Consider the following 8,316-nt stretch of genomic DNA (forward strand, 5'->3'; position numbering starts at 1 on the left):
TACAAAAATGGAGCTGTTGCTTTCAGGTTCGTACTTCACCTTTGGGTGTGTCTGGCATCATCTGTAAGGAGGTGGTAGAGTTCTCTAGACAAGCTGAGCTTCTGACCCATGTTCATGATCTCTGGCAGGCATTTGACATTGCCCAGTCTATTCCCTGCCTTCAAAAACAAAGTTGCCTGTGCTGAACTCATTTGTCTGTTTACCTCCTTGAAGTTGTCCCACGTGTAGCTGCTGTTCGCATGGCAGGAAAGAAGAATAGGACGTCGAACTGAGTAAGGGAAGGAAGACAAGATGAGGGCAAAGAGGACCAGAATATATAAAATACCTTAAAGGTTCATCTTTTAGGATCATAGTTGATTACACAATTTCTCTTCCTTTCCCTGCTTTCCCCAGCAGTGGTTGGAAGGGGTGGGTAACCTGCAAAAGTAGGATGATGAACACTTTGTACCCTTTAGCCAGCTTCAACAATTATGAACTCCAGGCCCATCTTGCTTTATATCTCTTTCCTTTTTTCCCCCGTTGTATTATTTTGAAACAAATGTTTTGGGTCAAGTTTAAAATGTATCTCTGGGGATGCCTGTGTGGCTCAGTCAATTAAGCATCCGACTTCGGTTCAGGTCATGATCTCACAGCTCGTGAGTTCGAGCTCCCTGTCCGTCTCTGTGCTGACAGCTCGGAGCCTGGAGCCTGCTCCGGCCTGCTCCCTCTCTCACTCTGCCCCTTCCCCACTCGCACTTTGTCTCTCTCTCAAAAACAAACATTAAATATTTTTTTTTTAATTGAGCCACTGTAGGAGGTGCTGTTCTTGATGAAAAGAGTAGAAGACTGGAACTGAACTGAAGACATCTGTTTATGGATGTCTTTGGTTCAAGGTTGGATCTAATCTATGATCTATTCATGTTATAGTCTATGTGCTAATACAAGGAAACAGACTAGGCAGGAGATGATCTACACTCAAGACCAGAAGGCCACCAGGATGAAATTCGCAAGTAAGACCACTAAATGGGTGCCACAGGGAGAAAACCGTTTTTTTTTTTCATTTTTACTGCTTCCTTTGTATTGAGCGAATTCGTGAAAGCCAAGATCCCAAGGCATGAACCTAAGGAAAAAAGGTTCAGAAGCAAACTACTTGACTTGCCCAAGCTTAGACCTGACTTTTGTCTTTATTTCAATGTGGTTCAGCACAATTCCATTATGTGGAATGTGGAGGGATATTTAAAGCCAAAAACCAAGCTAGGACTCATTATATTGGAAGAGTATACCATAAACTACAACAAAACAATCACTGAGAACACATTTTGTTAATGATAATAAGCATTATATTGGTTAAATGAATCTTCACAATAATCTATTATAGTAGGTACAACTATTATTAATAGACTAGGAAATTGAAGCATAGGTCAAGTAAAAAAACTTCATGGATGCACAGAAAGTAAAGGAAGGGATCTGGAAAATAAAGTGAGATTTGGAGACTGGTTGATAGGGTTACTACTCCCATAGTTTCTCCTGTATCCACTTTGGCTCTTTTTCCTAGCACTGCACAAACACAGTTCATTGTTTACAGTGTCACAAAGTAGGGCTTCGTAATGTTCCTTTGGTCCACCTTTTTACCCCCTTTGGTCTGCCTTTTTATTTTATTGCCAGCAATGCATTAATTCAGCAGCTGAATTCGTAGCTGCCTATTGTTGCTGTTCTAAAAGTGAATGTAAATGGAAACAAAGCTGCTGGTTGCACACTTGAGTTTGAGCCAGTGTTTTATAACTGAAACCTGTATGATAGTAGAATTAAAAACCGAGGCACCTGGGAGGCCTAGTCAGTTGAGCACCTGACTGTGGCTCAGATCATGATCTCACAGTTTATGAGTTTGAACCCCACATGGGACTTGCTACTGTCAGAGCGGAGCCCACTTTGGATACTTTACCCCTTCTTTCTCTGCCCCTGTCCTGCTCACACACTCTCTCTCTCTCTCAAAAATAAACAAACATAAAAAATAAAAAGAATTAAGGGGCACCTGGGTGGCTCAGTCAGGTAAGTGTCCTACTCTTGGTTTTGGCTCAGGTCATGATCTCGCGGTTTGTGAGTTCGAGCCCCGCATCCAGCTCTGCGCTGGCAGTGCAGAGCCTGCTTGAGATTCTCTCTCCCTCTCTCCCTCTCTCCCTGCCCTTTCCCCATTCATGCTTTCTCTTACTCAAAAATAAATAAGCATTAAAAAAAAAAAAAGAATTAAACACCAGAAAGAGCACATTAAAAAAAAATCAATGTAGTGGCGTCTGAGTTGCTCAGTCGGTTGAGTGTCCAACTCTTGATGTCAGCGCAGGTCAGATCCCAGGGTTGGGATTGAGCCCTGCATTGGGCTCCTTGCTGAGCATGGAGCTTGCTTGAGATTTCCCTCTCTCTCTCTCTTTCTCTCTCTCTCTCTCTCTCTCTCTTCCTTCTGCCCTCCCTCCCCTCCTCACATGTCCTCCCCTCTCTAAAATAAAAACAGGGGCGCCTGCGTGGCTCAGTCGGTTAAGCATCTGACTTTGGCTCAGGTCATGATCTCGCAGTCCGTGAGTTCGAGCCCCGCGTCTGGCTCTGTGCCGACAGCTCAGAGCCTGGAGCCTGTTTCAGATTCTGTGTCTCCCTCTCTTTCTGACCCTCCCCCTGTTCATGCTCTGTCTCTCTCTGTCTCAAAAATAAACATTAAAAAAAATTTTTTTTAAGTAAAAAACAAAAAATTTTTTAAAAATTAAAAAACAACAATGTAGGAGTTCCTGGCTGGCTCAGTCAGTGGAGCATGCAACTCTTGATTTCAGAGTTGTGAGTTTGAGCGCCACGTTGGGTGTGGAGGAGACTACTTAAATAATCTTTAAAAAATATGAATTGCTTCTCGGCCTTTTGGCTAAGATCGAATGTAGTATCTGTTTTTATCAGTTTAACATCTGGCATGTCCTATATCAGAGGACCATATATTAAATGGGTTTTTGGAGATGGAATAAGAGTTTGCTCCGTCCACTCCCCCCATCGACTTGCTACTGCAGTACTTCCAGGAACGGTGCACCCCCTCAGGGACAACAGTAGGGAAAAAAAAAGAAAATCAATGTGAAATTCTTGGCTTGCTCTGCTTCTGGCCTCCCTTGTGATTCATCCTTCCCTACCTGGAGGTGTTTTTCATGTTTCCTTCCTCAGCTACCTTTTCCATCCATTCATTCTCTGAGCAAACTCATTTTCTTCCACACACACAGGTGTGCCACAGACTTCTATACTCAACACTATAATGGACATTTCCATTTGGACATCTCCCTGGCAATTCAAATTCAACATGCTTAAAATAGAACTTATCTATGACCAAAAACCTGCTTGTACTCTTGCATTCTGGTTATACTCCTTGTATTCTTTTTACTTCAGGAAGCCGTGCAGCGTACCACCAAATGTTAAAGTTAAGAAAGTCATTCTTGGGGTGCCTGGGTGGCTCAATCGGGTAAGCGTCCTACTTCGGCTCAGGTCATGATCTCGCGGCCCGTGAGTTCGAGCCCCGCGTCGGGCTCTGTGCTGACAGCTCAGAGCCTGGCGCCTGTTTCAGATTCTGTGTCTCCCTCTCTCTGACCCTCCCCCGTTCATGCTCTGTCTCTCTCTGTCTCAAAAATAAATAAACATTAAAAAAAAAAAGTCATTCTTTAACTTCCTCTTTCACGTGTTTTTGCCTCAATACTGGAGTCCTTGCATCAAATTCTGCTTTCCTCTCTTGGCAGAATGTTAAAAAAAAAAACAAAAAACAAAAAAACACCACCTTTTAAATTAATCCAGATCTGGGGCACCTGCATGGCTCAGTCAGTTAAGTGTTCAACTTCAGCTCAGGTCATGATCTCTCTTTGTGAGTTCGAGCCCCGCATCGGGCTCTGTGCTGACAGCTCAGAGCCTGGAGCCTGCTTCACATTCTGGTGTCCCTCTATCTCTGCCCCTCCCCCTCTCATGCTCTATCTCTCAAAAATAAACATTAAAAATAAATAAACACAGATCTGATTACATGTTCCTTAGAAAAGCACTTATTGAGGTATGATTGAGATACAAGAGCTGTACATATTTAATGTACACAACTTGGATGAGTTTGGAATTAAGTACACACTCACCACGACTGATGTCACAAACATCCGTTGCCTCCAACACGTTCCTCCTGGCATCTTTATTTTTTGTATGTGTGTGATAACACACAATGATTATATATTCCTAAAATCTTTTTTTAATAAATAATTTTTTAAGTTTATTTATTTATTTTAAGAGAGAGAGAGAGCATGAGCAGGGGAGCAGCAGAGACAGAGGGAAAGAGAGAAAATTACAAGCAGGCTCCACACTGACAGTGTGGAGCCCAACACGGGGCTCGAACTCGCAAACCATGAGACCATGACCTGAGCCAAAACCCAGAGTCTTTAACCAAGAAAAAACCAACCGAGCCATCCAGGTGCCCCGTTAAAATCTTTTGATTACATGTTCCCATTTGCTATTGGAAAAAATCGACACATGTATGACTGCATGGTATTGCATGGATGCCTCCTGCTACTTCTTGAGCCTTTTTTTTTCAGGGCACTCTTCCCCTCGTGTGCTACATTTTGTTGTTTCTTCTAGCTTTTTGTGGGTTTTGTCTGAAATACCCTTTTTCCCCCCTCTGTTATTCCTCTTTTCACTAACTGCTACTCAGAAATATTTTTCTCAGGGAGGTCTTTTCTGATTCACTGAGATCAACTGCCTAAATTGTAACTTTCATCGAGGCAGTGTGTATCTTCCCAGTGTATCGTTAGTGACTAGCCAGTTTTGAAATATGTACACAATAACTGTTGACTGAAAAAGTTTATGTTCATTCCTAAAGAGGAAAACTAATGTGATTCTTTTTTAAAAAAAGTAATTCTATACAGTTTTAAGAATTTTTATAAATTGAAGTGTTGCTAAACAGCGGCACCTGGTGGCTCAGTCAAGTAAGCATCTGACTTCGGCTCAGGTCCCACAGTTTGTGGGTTCGAGTACTGCGTCAGGCTCTCTGCTGTCAGCATGGAGCCTGCTTTGGATCCTCTGTCTCCCCTCTCTCTGCCCGTCCCCTGTTCACACACACACACACACACACACACACACACACTCTCTCTCTCTCTCTCTCTCTCTCTCAAAAATAAGTAAACATTAAAAAAAATAAAATGTTGCAAAACAGTAAAAATTGTTTTTGTTTAGCACCATTAAAAATGTTTAAATGTCAGTATTAATGCAGTTATTAATGGTACGCTTTTTATTTTGAAGTAAAAATTCAGAGAGTCACTTTGTACATTGTACACATCCAAAGTATACATCCAAAGTACACATCCAAAGTGACAGTTTTGTTTAAAATTTACCTAAACATGACGTTTTCGGCTGCTTCTGCCATCTACTGGACATATAGTGCTACTGGATCTTCAGAGTCCTATTCTCAGCCAGAGTGTTTATTCAGGATTCCAATAGGATTTTAAAAATATATTTGTATTTAAATCATGTCATAATTGATTTCTTCACGGTACTTAAAAATATAGGGTCACCTCGGTGGCTCAGTTGGTTAAGCGTCCGACTTCGGCTCAGATCATGATCTCACGGTTCTGGTGAGTTCAATGAGCCCCGCATCGGGCTCTGTGCTGACAGCTCAGAGCCTGGAGCCTACTTCGGATTCTATGTCTCCCTCTCTCTTTGCCCCTCCCCCACTCATGCTCTGTCTCTGTCTCTCTCACTCCAAAATAAGCAAACATTTAACAAATAAATAAATAAATGTTTTGGCAATTTCTCTATTACACATGAATTGTTATGTTGCTAAGTCATAATTTTGAAGAGAAGCAGTTTCCCCCACAAAATCATTGTGCTCTTTTCGATTTAAGATACGTATAATTTGGAAGTGTGATTAGTGCCCAGCAGAGCAGGTCTTGAGATGCCTGGTAAATCATCTGCACTGGCTGTTTGAGAAGTAGTTCAGTGGTAGCTCCAGGACTGGACTAGGCCCATTCAGGTCTGGCCTGAGCCAGGATGGCAAAACAGCAGAGCAACTTCATGTGCTGGGGCTTTAGAAATGACAGATTTTTTTTTTTTTCTGAATTAGTTCAATTGAGGTACTCAGAGTCCACCTGCTATCTAACTGCCTTCCCTCTATCATAAGAAAGAATTTAATCTGTTAATTACACGTTCCCAGAGGCCTGAAAGTAGTCAATGCTAGATGGCTTCAAATGGGGCCGTCTCAATCCGTGTAAATAGGGCTACTGGAATTAGTGGAAACAAACAAAACACCAAGTCAAACTGAATAAAAAAAAAATCAGATAATTAAATGGGAATTTCAAATAGATAGATAATTTTTATTAAATATGGCCCAAATAATACATGAGACATAGTTATACAAAAGTGTTCTGCATTTTATCTGGCACCTTTAATATATAATTCAATTCAATTTCACAAATATTTAGAGAGCATACTATCTGAAAGAAAAGAGGAATGGATCTTGGTACAAAGTCAGCAAACTGTGTCTACTAAAACAGAAGTTTGCTGGGAAAATCTCAGTAATAGACCACTAAATGCCAATAATGTTTTGCTTTAATTTAGGAGTATTCTTTCATATGACCAATGTGGTCAAAAATCTCTTTCTAGAGGAGTTTTAACACTAGAAAAAAACTGAAGTTTAGAAAATGTCCTAAGATATCTAGTTAAAAAATATTTACTTACTTTGGAACACCTGGGAGGCTCAGTCAGTTAGGCAGCCAGCTGTTGGTTCCAGCTCAGGCCATGATCTCATGGTTTGTGAGTTGGAGCTCCACATAGGGTTCTGCGCTGACAGTGCAATGCTTGCTTGGGATTCTCTCTCCCTCTGCCCCTCCCCTACTTATTCCCTCTCTCTCTCTCTCTCAAAATAAATAAAGTTTAAAAAATATCTATCTATTTACTTATTTTATTTTCGGGAGAGCAAGAGTATGCACATGAGTGTGGGAGAGGGGCAGAGGGAAAGAGAGAATCCCAAGCAGGTTCTGTGGTCAGCACAGGGCCTGATGTAGGGCTCAACACAGGACTCGACACAGGGCTCAATCCCACAACCCTGAGATCATGAACTGTGCTGAAATTGAAAGTCGGATGCTGAACCTACTGAGCCACCCAGGTGCCACAAAAAATATTTAAATGTAATATAGATTGTTTAATGTATCCCCCTTGGGAGGACTATAGCGTTCACAGTTTGACTCTGTTGGTTTGTATGATTGTAGCCCCTCCTGATCAGTGGAAGAGGAAGACAGCAAATCCTTACAATGAGTGACAAAAGAGAAAATGTATTCAGGAGGCGTGGAAGCACAGCTTCAAACAATGAGGAATAAGTGAGGCCTCTGTGAGAAACAAGTGAGGAGCAACTGAGAGTGTAACCCTGATTCCCTTTTAAAAAAAAACTTTTTTTAATGTTTATTTTTGAGAGACAGAGAGAGAGAGAGAGAGAGAGAGAGAAAGAGAGAGAGAGAGACAGGGCACAAACAAGGGAGCAGCACAGAAAGAGGGAGACACAGAATCCGAAGCAGGCTCCAGGCTCTGAGCTGTCAGCACAGAGCCCGATGCGGGGCTTGAACTCATGAACTGCAAGATCATGACCTGAACCGAAGTCAGATGCTTAACCAACTGAGCCACGCAGGCACCCAACCCTGAGTCCCTTTTAATGAAGAGGTACAGGGGGTAAAATTTCACACTAATCCAAAATCACAATCAGAACTAGTGAACAAAACAGCTTCAAATCAAGGGATAGTTCTCATGGATAGTGTAGAATACACAATTTATGTTGGTCTTCTAAGTCACACCCTCAGCTAATACTTGCTATTATCAACAACTTTTAAGTCAATTCCCAAAATATTTGTCTACAAAGTGTTTTCAAAGAGTTGAAAGTATGGGGATCAAACATGACCAAAATACAAGCCAGAATATAACTGTGGTCAGGGTGCTACATGTTTCAAAAATGAATTGATCCCATTTGGTTAAGAGGTCACAAAGGAGACGGTGTTTCAGAATAATATAAACATGTTGTTAACCAATGTGCAGTTGAGACTTTATTATATAATAAAAACAAAATTCCATATCTTTAGGAGAGGAACAGCTGAACTTACACAAGGATTTTCTATTTCTGTTCTGTTCCTAATAATAAGATGAAGCATTTGACAGAAGAATGTTGATGAAATAGACTTTGCCTATATCTGATATCAAGTAGCTAAGTCCTCAGGGGCTTTTTTTTTTTAAGTTCATTTATTTTGAAAGAGAGGGAGAGAGTGTGCTCATGAGCAGGGGAGGGGCAGAGAGACAGAGGAGGGGTGGGGGGGG

At 41.5% G+C, this 8,316-nt stretch overlaps 1 non-coding gene across 1 annotated transcript; it reads left to right on the plus strand.

Moving 5' to 3' along the window:
• The first annotated feature begins 2,861 nt into the window (after positions 1–2,861).
• On the plus strand, positions 2,862–3,045 carry LOC121043263 (U2 spliceosomal RNA). The gene has a single exon (XR_005796759.1). It is a non-coding gene; the product is annotated as a U2 spliceosomal RNA (small nuclear RNA).
• Positions 3,046–8,316: the final 5,271 nt, after the last annotated feature.

Source organism: Herpailurus yagouaroundi, unplaced genomic scaffold (assembly GCF_014898765.1).
Source record: "Herpailurus yagouaroundi ecotype Mexico unplaced genomic scaffold, PumYag 186, whole genome shotgun sequence".
NCBI lineage: Eukaryota > Metazoa > Chordata > Mammalia > Carnivora > Felidae > Herpailurus > Herpailurus yagouaroundi.